Source organism: Lampris incognitus, chromosome 20 (assembly GCF_029633865.1).
Source record: "Lampris incognitus isolate fLamInc1 chromosome 20, fLamInc1.hap2, whole genome shotgun sequence".
In the NCBI taxonomy this organism is placed as follows: Eukaryota; Metazoa; Chordata; class Actinopteri; order Lampriformes; family Lampridae; genus Lampris; species Lampris incognitus.
In genome coordinates this window covers 11159113-11174740 of record NC_079230.1, presented here as the reverse complement: position 1 = coordinate 11174740, position 15628 = coordinate 11159113, and the positions used below count along the sequence as shown (strand labels likewise).

At 46.0% G+C, this 15628-nt stretch overlaps 1 pseudogene; it reads left to right on the top strand.

The window, feature by feature from the left end:
• LOC130130988 (dynein axonemal heavy chain 2-like) overlaps positions 1 to 15628 on the top strand; it is a 334340-nt pseudogene that overhangs the window by 64103 nt on the left and 254609 nt on the right.

Below are 15628 nucleotides of genomic sequence, written 5' to 3'. Positions count from 1 at the left end.
TCACCTTTATCCTATGATGAGACATCTCTATCCTGATGGGAGTGGTCTCTTCCAGGATGACAATGCCCCCATCCACTGGGCATGAGGGGTCACTGAATGGTTTGATGAGGATGAACATGATGTAAATCATATGCTATGGCTTTCACAGTCACCAGATCTCAACTAAACTGAACACCGATGGGAGATTTTGGACTGACGTGTTAGACAGCGCTCTCCACTACATCATCAAAACACCAGATGAGGGAATGTCTTTTGGACCAATGGTGTTCGATCCCTCCAGTAGCATTAAGAGACTTGTGGAATCTATGACAAGGAGTATTGAAGCTTTTTTGGAGGCTTACTAAGACACTTTATGTTGGGTTTTCCTTTAATTTGTCACCCATCTGTGTATCTGTGTGTGTGTGTGTGTGTCTATATATGTGTGTGTGCGTGTGTGTGTGTGTGTCTATATATGTGTGTGCGTGTGTGTATGTCTCCATGCGCCTGTGAGCCTTAAATGAAGGGGACAACTTGATTAAGTTTAGTTTACTGTGAAGTAGTGTGCTTAATGAGGGGTGTCGTTTTTAATGTGCTAAGTGAACACAATGGCTCGATAAAAGCAAGTGCCATTTGTAACATACAAGGTAAACTCATTAGCAGGAGACCACACTGAATTATACATTGAACTCCGATACCAGACCTTGGCTGGCTTCCTTACAAGTTGAGAATGCCTCTATTGTGAAGACACATCTAAAATGCATACAGTTCCAAGGCGCAGGACTATAAGAGGGCTGTTAAATATAGTTCATGTGATAGGGTCTGTTGGCTTGGGTGCTGTAGCTCGGGAGAGAAGTTTGCCCAGCGAATGTAGATTGTGTATTTATTATGTTTTGTGGACAGCCTGGCTGACGTTGTGGTACTGTATTCCTCAAGCCTAGCTGGAGATGTGAGTACAGGAAGAGGAACTCTGTAAAAACATAAACGGTTGGGATTACGCCCTGTAGTTTCTCCTTATAGTCTCTGTCTCTCTCCCTCTCCCCTTTTTCCTGCATTTCCATTCTTCCCCAGCATTCTCTCTCCTCCGCATCCACCTTGCTCTTGTTCATGGTAGGCTCACTCAGCTCTCTGTCACTCACTCAGTCATCATCTCACTATGATAATTAATTTAATTTTAAATATACATATGGTTTATTGGCGTGATGAGATGCTTTGGCGTTCTTATCGCTTATTTGCTGGTGGACATGGAAAAAAATAACAATGATAATTGTAACATGAAAGAATAGCTAGAACCAAGTTAACAGCACTTACATAATAGATGAATCACGCTGTCTCCCTCACTCACCCCCTCACTCGTTCACTCACTCAGTCACACAGTCTCTCTCGTTTCACTCGCCATTTAACTGTCATCATTCTGCCCTCCATATTTCCATTCTTATGAAAGAAATATGTTGGAAACATATCGAGCGGCGTAGCAGCGGAGGCCTCCTGGCTGCGGTCCAGGCCGTGATACATAGGGTGTCGGGGGAAGCTGCAGTCAGCCCCCACAAAGGTCACTGTGTGGAAAGATCCATGGGGGAAAGTCGTGCACGTGTGTCAGAGTGTTTGTGAGTTTTGCTGCCAGCCTGTGTGTGTGTGTGTGTGTGTGTGTGTGTGTGTGTGTGTGTGTGTGTGTGTGTGTGTGTGTGTGTGTCTGTGAGCGAGAGAGAGAGAGAGAGAGTGTTTATGTCTGTGTGTGTGTCTTTGCAAGTATATTTTTGTTGCTCAGTCTCGTCACACACATGTTTGAGGCTTTGCGAGGTTGGCCACAGGCTTTAACCATTCATGATGGCTCCTTTATGGTTCATAACACACATATGCAGAGCGCACACAAAACAAAGGGCAAACAGACTGTCGTGTGAACACATATACCCCCCCCCACACACACACATAGTATGTGTACATATTGACTGTAAAGTCATCATTTGCGTATATATGTTGCTGTTCGCCTACAGTCTCCAAACAACAATGAATGCCAGAGGATGATGTGCCAGAGGGCAGCTGGAGCCGTGGCAGGTTGAGCATGCCTAATGAACACTAACGCTCATTGGCAGGGATTGCCACCACGCCCCTCCCCCCCTGGGGCTTTAACATCGGGCCCAAATCGAGCCAATGTCAAGATCTGTCGAGCCCAAAGTCAAACTCCTGGCAGTGCCTCCCCACCGTTTTAGGTAGACGGAGAGGGAGAGAGTCGTGAGGGAAAGACGGTGAGAGAATCTGCAAGAGATCTGAGCTACCTCGGACCAGTCGACCTCCCCGCCCCTCACCCCCAACACACACACACACACCCTCAGACATCTTCCCTCAGAGGCTTACTCCACGTGCTGTGCCTTATCCCCATGAAAGCTGTAAAATCCGGAGATTGGAGCTTGGATCTGGAATTTTGAGCACGAGTTGAATTACTCTCCATAGGAATTAGGTCCTGCAGTGCCATGCACTGAGGGAGACAGAGAGCTAGGGAGAGAGAGAGAGAGGGGAAGCGAGAGAGAATGATGGGGAAGAGGAAAGGAGAGGCGGAATGATGAAGAGAAGCAAGAGGTGATGTACAAGGAGAGAAATTCGGAGTGAAAGAAAGCAAAGAGGGGGCCATGTTGAATCTTGACGCAAGTGTTGCTCTCTGCTGTTGGAGTCGTGTGTGTGTGTGTGTGTGTGCGTGTGCGCGTGTGTTGGTCAGATGAAATCAGGATAAGACCCACCTGTTGTGTTTCCAACCAGAGAATGAGAGAATTGAGGCTGTGTGTTTGAGGTGTCAGAGCCTTGATATATGCCTATATAATAAGCTCCTCTCAGATCTGGAGAGTTGGTGTAGGGTTATGGAAGATGGAGATGAAAGATGGGGGGAGATGAGGAATAGAGAAAAGAGACCTTGGAACAATAGAATGGTGGGAGCATTTGTGGAGTGGGGGAAATGACACCACCTTGAAACCATAAAACTTTAAAGGGCAACCCATGGGAACTGCATTCCAGCTCCTACTAGCTTTTTCCCTTATTGTATTTCTCCTCTCCTCTCCTCTACTCACCTCCCCTCCCCTTGCCTCCCCTCCCCTCGCCTCACCTCTCCTCTCCTCTCCTCTCCTCTCCTCTCCTCTCCTCTCCTCTCCTCTCCTCTCCTCTCCTCTCCTCCTAGGTCCAGTTTATAGTGGATGAGTACAAGGTAGCCTACCTGGACATCTCTGGACTCTGTCAGCAGACCAGTGAAGCCTTGCTGGTTAGGGTGGATGGCAGGACTGTAGGTAACATCGGACTCATGCAGTCCCATGTATTGAGGGACATGGTATGTCCCGCAATGCATCTACTACTACTACTACTACTTTTGGTTGCTCCTGTTAGGGGTCGCCACAGCGGATCATTCGTTTCCATCTCTTCCTGTCTTCCGCATCTTCCTCTGTCACACCAGCCACCCGCATCTCCTCTCTCACCACATCCATAAACCTCCTCGTTGGCCTTCCTCTTCCCTGGCAGGTCCATATTCAGCATCCTTCTCCCAATATACCCAGCATCTCTCTTCCACACATGGCCAAACCATCTCAATCTTGCCTCTCTTGCTTTGTCTCCAAACCGTCCAACTTGAGCTGTCCCTCTAATATACTCGTTCCTAATCCTGTCCTCCTTCATCACTCCCAATGAAAATCTTAGCATCTTCGACTCTGCCACCTCCAGCTCCGCCTCCTGTCTTTTCGTCAGTGCCACTGTCTCCAAACCATATAACATAGCTGGTCTCACAACCATCTTGTAAACCTCAATGCATAAAATCGCTGATATACTAAATAGAGTTAAAATGTGCTGTGTTTGAATGCTGAATGCTTCGGTGACTGGACCTGTCACCACCTGAAATATTTGAAAATATAGTTCCTGAATTATATTTGTTGCATTGCTTGTGAAGGCAAGATGTCTCTCTTTGAAGAGATTCAAGCATAAAGCTTATCATTGGGCTTTTCAGACATAATAATATGATATGATAATAATAATGATACTAATACAGGCAGATACTAATAATAGTACAGGTAGTACCTAACCTGAAAACTAGTGATGTGTTTCAACTATTTCAGACACAATTTCACTGTAATGCTGCACCAGCTGCTGCTACCAGCAAACAATACATTTTTGACAAAACTAGAAAAAAAAAATCACACAACACTGTCAATTTGCTTCCACACTAACCATCGTTGAATTTTTGGGGAACTGTTAAGTCACATGAGCAGTAATTTGATCCATTTTCACTCTGGTTGATGTAAACAGTGGCCTCCACAGCATGTAATACACATCTTTAACCTCATGGTCATTTTCTATTTCTGTTGCCATCACTCTGCCTTTTAAATAAAAAAGGACATGGTCTCAATTTGTTTAATTTTTAACAAATGACTCACTAGGTTGCCGACTAAACGTTGAATATAATCATTAGTAGTGATGAACGTTTCTGGTTTTCTATTGCTGTTTGTCTGCTTGAGGCGTGGTGTAACCGATTGCCTATAACCCCCCCCCACCTTTTTCTCCCCAATTGTATTCGGCCAATTACTCCACTCTTCTGAGCCATCCCGGTTGCTGCTCCACCCTCTCTGCTGATCCGGGGAGGCTGCAGACAACCACATGCCTCCTCCGATACATATGGAGTCGCCAGTTGCTTCTTTTCACCTGACAGTGAGGAGTTTCACCAGGGGATCATAGCGTGTGGGAGGATCACGCTATCCCCCCCCCCCCCAACAGACGCCCTGACCGACCAGAGGAGGCACTAGTGCAGTGACCAGGACACATACCCATGTCCGGGTTCCCATCTGCAGACACGGCCAATTGTGTCTGTAGGGATGCCTTTCCAAGCCGGAGGTAACACGGGGATTCAAACTGGCGATCCCCATGTTGGTAGGCAATAGAGTAGACTGCTACGCTACCCAGAAGCCCCCATCAAAATCAAACATTTAAGCTGGGAAAACAGGAGATGCTTTAAAGGCAGATCATCGCCCTGTTTTGGTGATGACGACTGATTTTCAAGATCATGGCGCGTCTGCACCAGTTTGCGCAAAACAGGCGGGTCACCGTGGACAGTCAGCACAAATTCATTCATCGATGAAGCCTTTTGACCAGTCTGAGTTATCATGATTATAGCAAACATGTTTGATTTTTACCACTGGACTCTGGACAAGTCTGGGCCAGTCGGAACCAGTGTGCTTGTCTACGGCTGTGATCTGTGGAAGTCAGTTAGTGTGTGATGCCAAGTATGCTCCTACTTGATCAGGACTTTAAAACGGTCCTACTTGATCAGGACTTTAAAAGTCTTCTAGTGTGTTCCGGGCTTTACAGGACAATTGCATCCAATATTAGATGGTGTCGGTCCTCAAATGTAAGTTGTTTTATTATTAGTATGGGAAGTTCTGAAAGGGGTATGAGCAAACAACTTGAATCTAACCCTTAGTGTAAATAAAGTTTTTTAATGGTGTGCGTATGTTCCCATATTTGTTTCTGTCATCTGTGTGAATCACTACAGTCCATCTGAACTGTTTCAGCGAGTGACAGACAGTACCGCAGGCCTATAACACTGCTTGAAGATGGATGTGCAAGCAGCACGCGGCGCTACAACAGCTGTTTGAAGTGCAATCCAGAAAAAAAGGGGGGATAATGCCTGAGATGAATCTTCCTCGTGCCATCAAGGATTGCCTGTCTTCCCCTCAACACAGAGCAGAGTAAGAGGATTAGCCAGCTAAGTCTGTAGCTGTATCTAATGAGTTGCCTTCCTCTCTCTTTCTCTCTGTATCTGTGTTGTCCGTCGCTGTTTCAGGTCCCGCAGCGCTGGGCACTGGTTGACCCACACAGACGAGGGGGACCGCATGGTGGAGGAGGGCTGTCCAGCGCCATCAGTGTGGACAGCAAGCTATCGCCTAACCCCCTCTTCAATGTGCAGGTGGTCTTGAGGGAGGGAGGAACCCCCCCCCCAGGAAAAAAGGCCCAATTTACCCTACCACACCCACCACCAGCCACACACACAGAGTTAGCGACATAGACACACACAAACTGGACACAAAAGAATGCAAGTTGTCACCTCTGTGTAGATCATGGCAAACAGAGACTGCAGAGGGGTGCACAGTTTTCAAACTTGTCCCCTGCTGCCAAGTAAAGGTTAACTTCAGGAAAGCCTCTGGGCTCTTGGTTCTTCTGAGATGACCTGGCAGACAGAGCATGTAACAAACACAGGAGAACCGAGGTGACTTGAGCATGCAGACACATTACCATAGACCCGCATGAGAAATGCGGTTCCGCTGCGGGCAATAAAGATGCGCTGGAGGGTCTCTTATTTCACTCACGTACACATTTACTTCAAACTGGAAGAAACCGCTGATGAAAAAGGTCTTCTCTCTGACACACATGCACAAAACGGCACGCACACATTCAAATATGAACACGCAAAACAAGAATCTCATCATTCTCCAAACTGAAAAAAAAAAGTCATCAGTTTCCCCTTTTTGCGTTGCCCTGGTTACGTTGCAGTTCCAAGGTCTGAGCCACACTGAGAATCCCATACAGACAGGTCAGCACCCTCGATGTTTACACCCCGCTAGAGGAGGACGCTCACCATTTGTCCTTGTCTGGCACAGGGTACAGTTCACATGACAAAACGATTGCGTGAACTAAACACCGCGAGGCTGATACACGCTGGTCTGTACCACACAGTGAGATGGCACCGTACATCACAGAGAGGACACGCCACTGCACCTCTGTTGGGTGCAAATCAGTGGCGATGCACCACTCATGTCTTATGCATGTTCCTGTGCATTAGAGGGCCGTGCCGCATAGCCGGCCACAATGCATGACATTGTGTTCCATGCTGCGGACGGGCCAACCTTGATAAAACAGTAGCATCTCTGAGGGTGAAGGAACCTGAGAAATATCTAGGCCATGAAAATCAATAATGTAGTGAAGGAGTTCGGCTCGGGTTTATTTTATCTTAGTTATTTATTTTTGCAATCTTGTAGGAAAGAGAGTGGTTCGGCTAGTCCTGCCTGGAGGTAAAAAACATTGATTGGGGGGGAGGTTAATATTAATGTCAATGGTGCAAGTGGTAATGTGTCATGGATAAAATCGATGTGCTTTACATGTGCGTGTGTGTGTTTGTGTGGGTGTGTGCGTGTGCGTGTTTTTGTGAGTTTGTGTGTGGGCGTATCCACAGGTGGAGTTCTCCCCCACGCTACAGAAGCTGGCGCAGCTTGTGAACAACATCAGTCCTCAGCTGATCAGCACCATATCAATCTTCAAGCGGCTGCCAGACCTCCTCTCCAGCAAACCCTCACAGAGGAAGCATGTGCACATCATCACCGGTAAAAACACGCTTTAAGAACATGTTTTTTTTTAGGGTTTTTGTTTTGTTTTTTTATTTTTTGTTTACAACTTTCTCTCAGGAGACACAACAACATAAATTGGCTCACAAAGAGTAGTGGTTTGTGCATCCAAGTTGTTTTTTTTGGCTGGATGCTGGATAAAAGTAGAGCTTGAAACGCATATGAAAGAAGAGCTCTATGCCCACAGGCCATATCCAAGGGTCCTCTCCCTCTAATGCTTCTTTTGGCTCAGTGAGGTGATCATCAGGTCAAACATGAAACTTGCAGAGAGGGAGACCATTCATACATTTGTTCTTTAACGCACAAAACACACACATGTGCAGTCAGTTTCACTGTTCCCACCATTCATACCTATTGGTGGTACATATCTCCAGATCACCTGGCATGCATGATCTGGTGCCGAAAAGAACTCAAACAGACATGAACAAAGCATGTCTGCATCCGGGTGGTGTGGCGGTCTATTCTGTTGCCTGCCAACACGGGGATTGCCGGTTCAAATCCCTGTGTTTCCTCCGGCTTGGTCGGGCATCCCTACCGACACAATTGGCCATGTCTGTGGGTGGGAAGCCGGATTGTGGTATGTGTCCTGGCCGCTGCACTAGCGCCTCCTCCTGGTCAGTGGGGGCACCTGTTCAGGGGGGAGGGGGAACTGGGGGTAATAGTGTGATCCTCCCACGCGCTACGTCCTCCTGGCGAAACTCCTCACTGTCAGGTGAAAAGAAGCAGCTGGTGACTCCACATGTATCGGAGGAGGCATGTGGTAGTCTGCAGCCCTCCCCGGATCGGCAGAGGGGGTGGAGCGGCAACCGGGATGGCTCAGAAGAGTGGGGTAATTGGCCAAGTACAACTGGGGAGAAAAACGGTGGAGGGGGGGGGGGGAGGGAGAACAAAGCAATAATAATAATTCCCTGTCCAACAGGACAGGGAATTATCATGCATGCTTTAAAAAGAAATGTAAATAATAGTGTAAATTTTTCTATACAAAAAGACTAAAAAGCACTCACCAGTGAATAGTACTTAATGATGGTATTTATATTTTGAAGAAATTGTTTTTGTATAATTGTTGTTTTAATAGGAACTAGAGAAGTTTACAAACACTAATGCTTGGTCTTTACATTTTGTATTTAGCTGCCTTTTCAACACTGTTACTTTATTTTTTTTTTAATTCCATTTGATTTATTTTTTAGCCTGAGTGTTTTCTTTTATTGAGGCAACAGAGCTCCTAACAATGTGGAGGAGCAATACAATGCATGGAACATGGCTTTTTTACTTCTATTTAAAAAAAAAGAAAAGTAGGCAGTCCACTTTCCTTAGCAATGTTTTTGTGTTTTAAAGCAGCGGTAAAGCTGAGAGGGAGGTAGAGTAGCAGAGCCACAGGAGAGAGAACGCACCCAGTGGGGTTGGATCCTTGGCTAAGATTTTACCCCAGGTGCCACAACATGACTGCTTTAAATCTCTAAGCCTTTCAGGCCTTGCACTGAGTATGCATATGGATCACTGGGTTGGCTATTAGAATAAAATAATTGGGATTTTAAACTGAAATTTATCTACGATTCATCTGCCTCTTCTACTTTTTAAACACAGCATCACTTTTAGCTTCTGGCTGGGGGGGGGGGGGCATGTAGTACGGGTTTTAGAATCACATGGGAACCTTTTTGGTTCCTGCTACCTCACCCGTGATTCTGGTCAAGACATTGGTAAAAGAAATATATTACAGCTTTACCCAAAAGGACAAACATACCTGTGATCACTTTTGCGAAGCTGAGCGCCTTTGTAACTATATATGTCCAAAGGTTTGGACATATAGTTACAAAGGAGTAAGGCACAGGGGAGAGCAAGAGCAAGAATGCATATTCAGCTAAATGGGGGGGTTGCCTAAGTTGTTACTCTTTTCCTCCCTGGGGGGGGGGGGGGCTCTGATCCCCTCCCACCTGACCCCCGTTCCATTTTGTCTAAGTTGTTCCATACCAGCCTCACTGTCCTTCTCTTTCCTGTGGGTTTCACGGCACCTCTGTGCCGCCAGCGGGGCAGCCGTTTTGTGTTCCTCTTCGGAATCATCCAGTCTAATTCAGATGGTGATGCGGAGGGTTAGATTAGATTCAATTTGATGAGATTCGATTAGGTTAGATTCTATTAGGCTAGGTTAGATGTAAGATGCACTTTAATGATCGTCATGGCAAAACCGAATTATTGTAGAAGGGAGAAAAAGTATATAGAAATATATTGGAGTAGAAATGAAAGTATACATATAAAGGAAGGTCAAATAAAACATGAATTTAAATAAAATGCTCACCACAGTGTAATTGTGAAAACAGTGCGGTGGAACCGGATGGCATTATCCATGGTAAAGGAGCAGTCCTGTGGAACATGCTGACCATGCAAGTTAAATGGGTTATGTGGATGAAGAGTAGACATTTAAAATGTATAGTATATGTATATGCCTGGTGAAAACCCAAGCAACGGCAGACCAAAACTACAGAGAAATACACAAGTAGAGAGAATGCAAACAAGTATATCAATACTTCTCCTGGATCACCACCTCGCCGTGGTGGAGAAGCTTGCATGTACTAATGATCTGAAGAGCTATGTGGTCCGGAGCTTGGCTGCTGGTAGGGTCAACCAAGGCGGATAGGTCAAGGGGGGAGGTTCCAGACGAAGCGCGATCTAACGAAGACCTCAATGGTGGAACTGGCGGAAGACAATGCCAGTGAAGGCAGATGAAGGCTGCAACAGAGGGTGGTCCCCAATCATCTTAGTTCTCCATGCCATTGGACTCTGGCCACCCCCTGCCAAGGATCGTGTGGTGGCTGCAGGCGCATCAGCCACTCCACGTAAAAAGCTGTCACGTGCAGGCCTCCTCCCGCAAGGATATCCACAAGGACCTAGAAGGAGAACAGTCATACTCAACCCCGAGTGACCGTTGATGATGGTGATGATGATGATGATCATGTATATCAATGAAAACATATCAGTAATGTAACATAATGTACAAGTAGTACAGATATAATGTAACGCAATGTGGTGTATTTGTACTTAATGAAATAAATCAAATTAAGCCTTATGCTGCATATCGCATCATTAATAATTCTGATCGTTCGTCGTTCATTTCAGCAACACCTTCTCACCCACCGTCTCGATATCTCTCTCTGTCTTTTCCCTGGACTTGGCCTGCCAGATTGGTTTTTGTTGTAATAGCTTTGTGAACCATGTGACCCATTTTGATCTTCTCACAATTTTATTAGTCTACCTCAGGCTTCCTTTTAGAATGTGACTTGAGCCTCTAGGCCTCAACCCCCTCAGATTATACTCCGAATTCATCTGGGCACCGTTAGCCTGTCTTTATGAGGTATTGTACCGGTCTCAGTAAAGAAACTATCTGCTGCAGTGACTGAGCAGGAACAACCCATGCTTAACATGTAGGTATCTCTGCTCGGGTTCAGACCCATCAAAACGATCTGGAGGAAAAGCTCCATAGACAGGTGGACAAAGACAACAAAAGACTAAATGACAAATTATAATAAAGAGGAAATGGGGGTGAAAACAAAGAAAATGGAACAATTTGCGGCACCTGGATTCAGCAGCATTTACTGTATGTCTTAAGTCTGTTTTCTGTCCTGTCCAAAATATTCATCCGTTGACCTCGTTGACCCTTTGCTAGCCAGTCTTTCCTTCGTTTCATTCTCCTACCTCTTTATCCCCCCTCATCTGAAAACCTCTGCAGTGCCCCCTTCTTCTCGTCAGCCTCTATTCATCTCTCCTCTCTTCACTGATACATCCACTGGCCCATCCATTTAACAGCTGTGTGTATAGCAGCGTGTTTTTGTGTGTGTGGACTTGTGTTTGTGTGTACAGTGTTAGCACACACACATCATATGTGGGTGTACACGTACACGTGAAGCATGGACAGTGGGTGAGTGCATGCGTGCATGCATTTGTGTGTGTGTGTGTGTGTGTGTGTGCCCATGATGTGTGTGTGCGCATGATGTGTCTGAGAAAACATGACTAAGTAGGTGTGTATACGTGTGTACCCATGAACATTTGTGGCTGTTTGTGTCCTTGTGTATCTGTGTGCATGTGTATTTCTGGGCACCCATGGGCATATAATCACACTGTGTGGGTGTGAGTTTGACTGACAACAGGGGGATGAGGGTGTGGGGAGAGCAAGGGCTCCTGACTCACACAGCTCTACCCTAATGAAACTGGAAAGAGATGTTTAAGCTGGGCAAAGAGAAGTAGCATGTGTGTGTGTGTGTGTTTGTGTGTGTGTGTGTGTATATATATATTGCTTATAGCATGAAATGGGCTATATGTCCTAAGACATCACGGTGGCTTTGGGTTTACTGCCTGAGCAGGAGTAAACCCAAAGACACTGATGGACTGATACGGATCAGGTCCGGCAGAGTCAGTAAGACAGTCAAGCGACTGGACTTGTGGGGGGAAAAAACGAATGAGAAAAGGAGGGGGTGGGATATGGGGCAAGAAATGGACAGCTGAAGAGCTGTAAGTTCCCGGTTATGTAACGTGAAGGGAAAAAAGAGTTCCAGAGAAAACTAAACTAATGAGTGGTTACTTACTGTTCCTGTAAAGTGAAAAGGGTTCCAAAAAGAGTTCTAGCAAAGTAAGAAAAGTAAAAGTAGCCAATTGGAACAGTAACAGAATGCAATGTTCCAGTTCAGGTTACTTAATGTTTTGTAATGAGGCTGAATATGCTCCACTGTTACTTACATGTTGAGCAGTTGCGCTATGGTGAGAGGGGGAAGAGTTTAAAGGGGGCGGCGTAACGTTATGCTTGATTGCGACAGTGTGAGTGACGTAAAGCAGAGCGATATAGCTGTAAAGGGGATGGGACGGGGGCCAGAGCAGAACGGCGACTGTGATGAATGCAGTGCTTGATTGAGTTACGCTAAGTGAAGGTTAACAAAACGAACGTCCTAAGACTGGACATTGGATTATTTTAACAGTAAAAACCAAAAGGGTTTATTACAGGTCTAGTTATGGGAAGTGTCGTTAGCTGAAATCATCATGATCTGTATATACACTGTGATTCACATAGGAAGTGTTGCATAGACCAATGGTTCGTCTTTAAAATGTGTCTTAATTGTTCTTTGTTTGAATCTTCCCTTGTTACGTGAGAAAAGTGCTGTTGGTTGAATTCATTCACTATTCATTTGCACACACTGATCTACAGAGTTGGTAAACAGATGCTTGTTACTTTCATTTTGTTCATTTTCTACTTTCATTTTGTGTCTTTTGTTTGCTACCTTGGTAGATTGTGCACGCAATCTCTCTCTCACTCTCTCACTCTCTCTCTCTCTCTCTCTTTCTCTCTCTCTCACTAACTCTCTCCTGCCTCAATCTTATCGCACTGCTATCGCTGTGCGCCATCTCGTCTGGACGATTTCACGCAGCCTTTCTCTGAAAAAACACTTCCTTCTTTCTGCGCCCCCCCCCCCCACACACCCCTCTTTCCAGTCGGCAGCAGCACGCGCACATACACAGACACACACTCCCACGAGAATCCCCCTTTCAGTGCGCGCACACACATGCACAGCCTCGCTACCTCATCACATTTTGTGCCTTAATCATTAAATTGCTGCTCATCATTGATTGCACCTGATCACTCTTAGTTAGACAATTATCAACACTGATTATAATTAGTGTTGATTAGTATTATTTTGATACTTAGTGTTGCTTGTTTTAATAAGTTTTCATTGAAATAAGCTGTTATCCTGCCAAGTCTCGTGGCAATATTCACTAATGCCATTCTCTGCCAATTGAAGTAATGCACTTGATGCAACACTGATTATTCCATCAACTTGAATGGTTCAATTATAACTATTGAACACCAAAGTTAACGACTGACAAATTTATGACACTGATTTCGTGAGACTGACTTGATAACCCTGTTGCACCCACACACACGTTCCTTCTGTCACCCGGCAAGTTTTTATGCTGGGGATTTGGGGAAAGAAAAAAGTAAATCTTTTCAACTTACCTGTGTGTTCTTGCCATCACAGTAATACCCTCTCTCATCGCGCCGTGTGACCTCTGTAGATCAGGATGAGGAGATTTCAAAGATCCAGGCTGCAGTGGCTGAAGGGATGATGTCCAATGCCGCCCACCTGCAGGACTATCTGAAGATTTGGGACAAACACAAGGATATCTGGGAGATCAACAAGGACTCCTTCATAAGACGCTACCATAAAAACAAAACTTAACCGTCTCTTCCTTTGATACAGATATGAGCAGGAAGGGTAAAGAATCCCATATACTAGGGTAAGAACATGTGCCCTGTAGTCATCTTGAGTGAATTCTAACCAAACTATAGAAAAGTCTAAATATTGATATGTGAAATGAGGTGGACTTCCTTTAGCTTGTTTTAGCAGATTGGACAGTCTCCCCGGCGGCACGGTGGCGCAGTGGTTAGCGCGGTCGCCTCACAGCAAGAAGGTCATGGGTTCGAGCCCCAGGGTAGTCCAACTTTGGTGGGTCGTCCTGGGTCGTCCTCTGTGTGGACTTTGCATGTTCTCCCCGTGTCTGCATGGGTTTCCTCTGGGGGGTCTGGTTTCCTCCCACAGTCCAAAGACATGTAGGTCAGGGGAATCGGCCGTGCTAAATTGTCCCTAGGTATGTGTGTGTGTGTGTGTGTGTGTGTGTGTGTGTGTGTGTGTGTGTGTGTGTGTGTGTGTGTGTGTGTGTGTGTGTGTGTGGGCCCTGTGATCGCCTGGCGGCCTGTCCAGGGTGTCTCCCTACCTGCTGCCCAATGACTGCTGGAATAGGCTCCAGCATCTCCGTGACCCTGAGAGCGGGATAAGCGGTTCAGATAATGGATGGGTGGATGGACAATCGCCCCTGAAGATTGTTGTTTGTTGTTGACACCCCCCCTTTTTTCTCCCCAATTGTACACGGCCAATTACCCCACTCTTCTGAGCTGTCCCATTCGCATTCGCTTCTCCACCCCCTCTGCCGATCTGGGGAGGGCTGCAGACTACCACATGCCTCCTCTGATACATGTGGAGTCACCAGCCGCTTTTCACCTGGCAGTAAGGAGTTTCACCAGGGGGAGGCGCACACTATTCCCCCCAGTTACCCCTCCCCCCAAAAAAGCACCCCAACCGACCAGAGGAGGGGCTAGTGCAGCTACCAGGACACATACCCACATCCAGCTTCCCACCCGCAGACATGGCCAATTGTGTCTGTAGGGACGCCCGACCAAGCCGGAGGCAACGGGGATTCGACCTGGTGATCCCCATGTTGGTAGGCAACAGAATAGACCACTATGATACCCGGATGCCCTTTTGTTGAATTCTACTGGCATTTATGGACAACATAAAAGGCATCTGTGTTTGAGCACTCCAAATCCCAGAGATCCATTTGAAATGAAACTGAGTCAGCAGTGCTGGTGTGACGACCCTGGAGAAGACTCGGTATCCATCAATTTTTACTGCTTGATACTTTAAACTTTTCCCCGCATAACAAGCGCAAAACATGTGTTGTGATATTCTGAAGGTTTTTATTCATAGTCTCGCTTTTCCTTTCTGCTTTTCTCACTTGCAGCTTCAGAATTAGCATAAACATCGTGGAATAAAAAACACAGCTAACGTTGACTCTAAGTCTGGCCTGCTGTGACTCACACTTCATTTCCCCCTTTTTCATCTTTTCTCTCCAGTCTACTGACTAATAAAAGCAGAAATAGGCTACCATTGAAATAAAAGTGTGAAATGGAAAAAGGAGAAATTTGACATTAAGAATAAGGACGGTGTTAGCACTTTGAGGGCAGTGGGGTTTGAATTGAAGAGCGACCAGTAAGAAGCTGAGAGGTGTTTAAGGATTCAGAGGAGAGCCACGAGAGGGAGAGAATTGTGTGGGAAATTGGATGAAAAATGAAGGAGACATGATGACTTAGGGGGAATGAGGAGGCAGGGAGGCCAAAGTAAAGAACATTGTCCCTGTGACCCCTGCTAAATCTATATGCCTAGGTCCAGTCACACAGTCTTAGCAAACATTATACTGCACATCACACACACACACACACACACACACACACACACACACACACACACACACACACACACACATTCTCTCTCTCTCTCACACACACACGGTGGTGTGTTGACTCTACAGTGATTTACATACCACTGTCTCCTACTAATCTATAAGGCAATAATGCATACTTTAACACTGTGTGTGTGTATGTGTGTGTGTGTGTATGTGTGTGTGTGTGTGTGTCCATGTCTTTGTGAGTATGCAGACTAGTCTGTCTCAGCAGTTTGGAATTCTCACCCCCG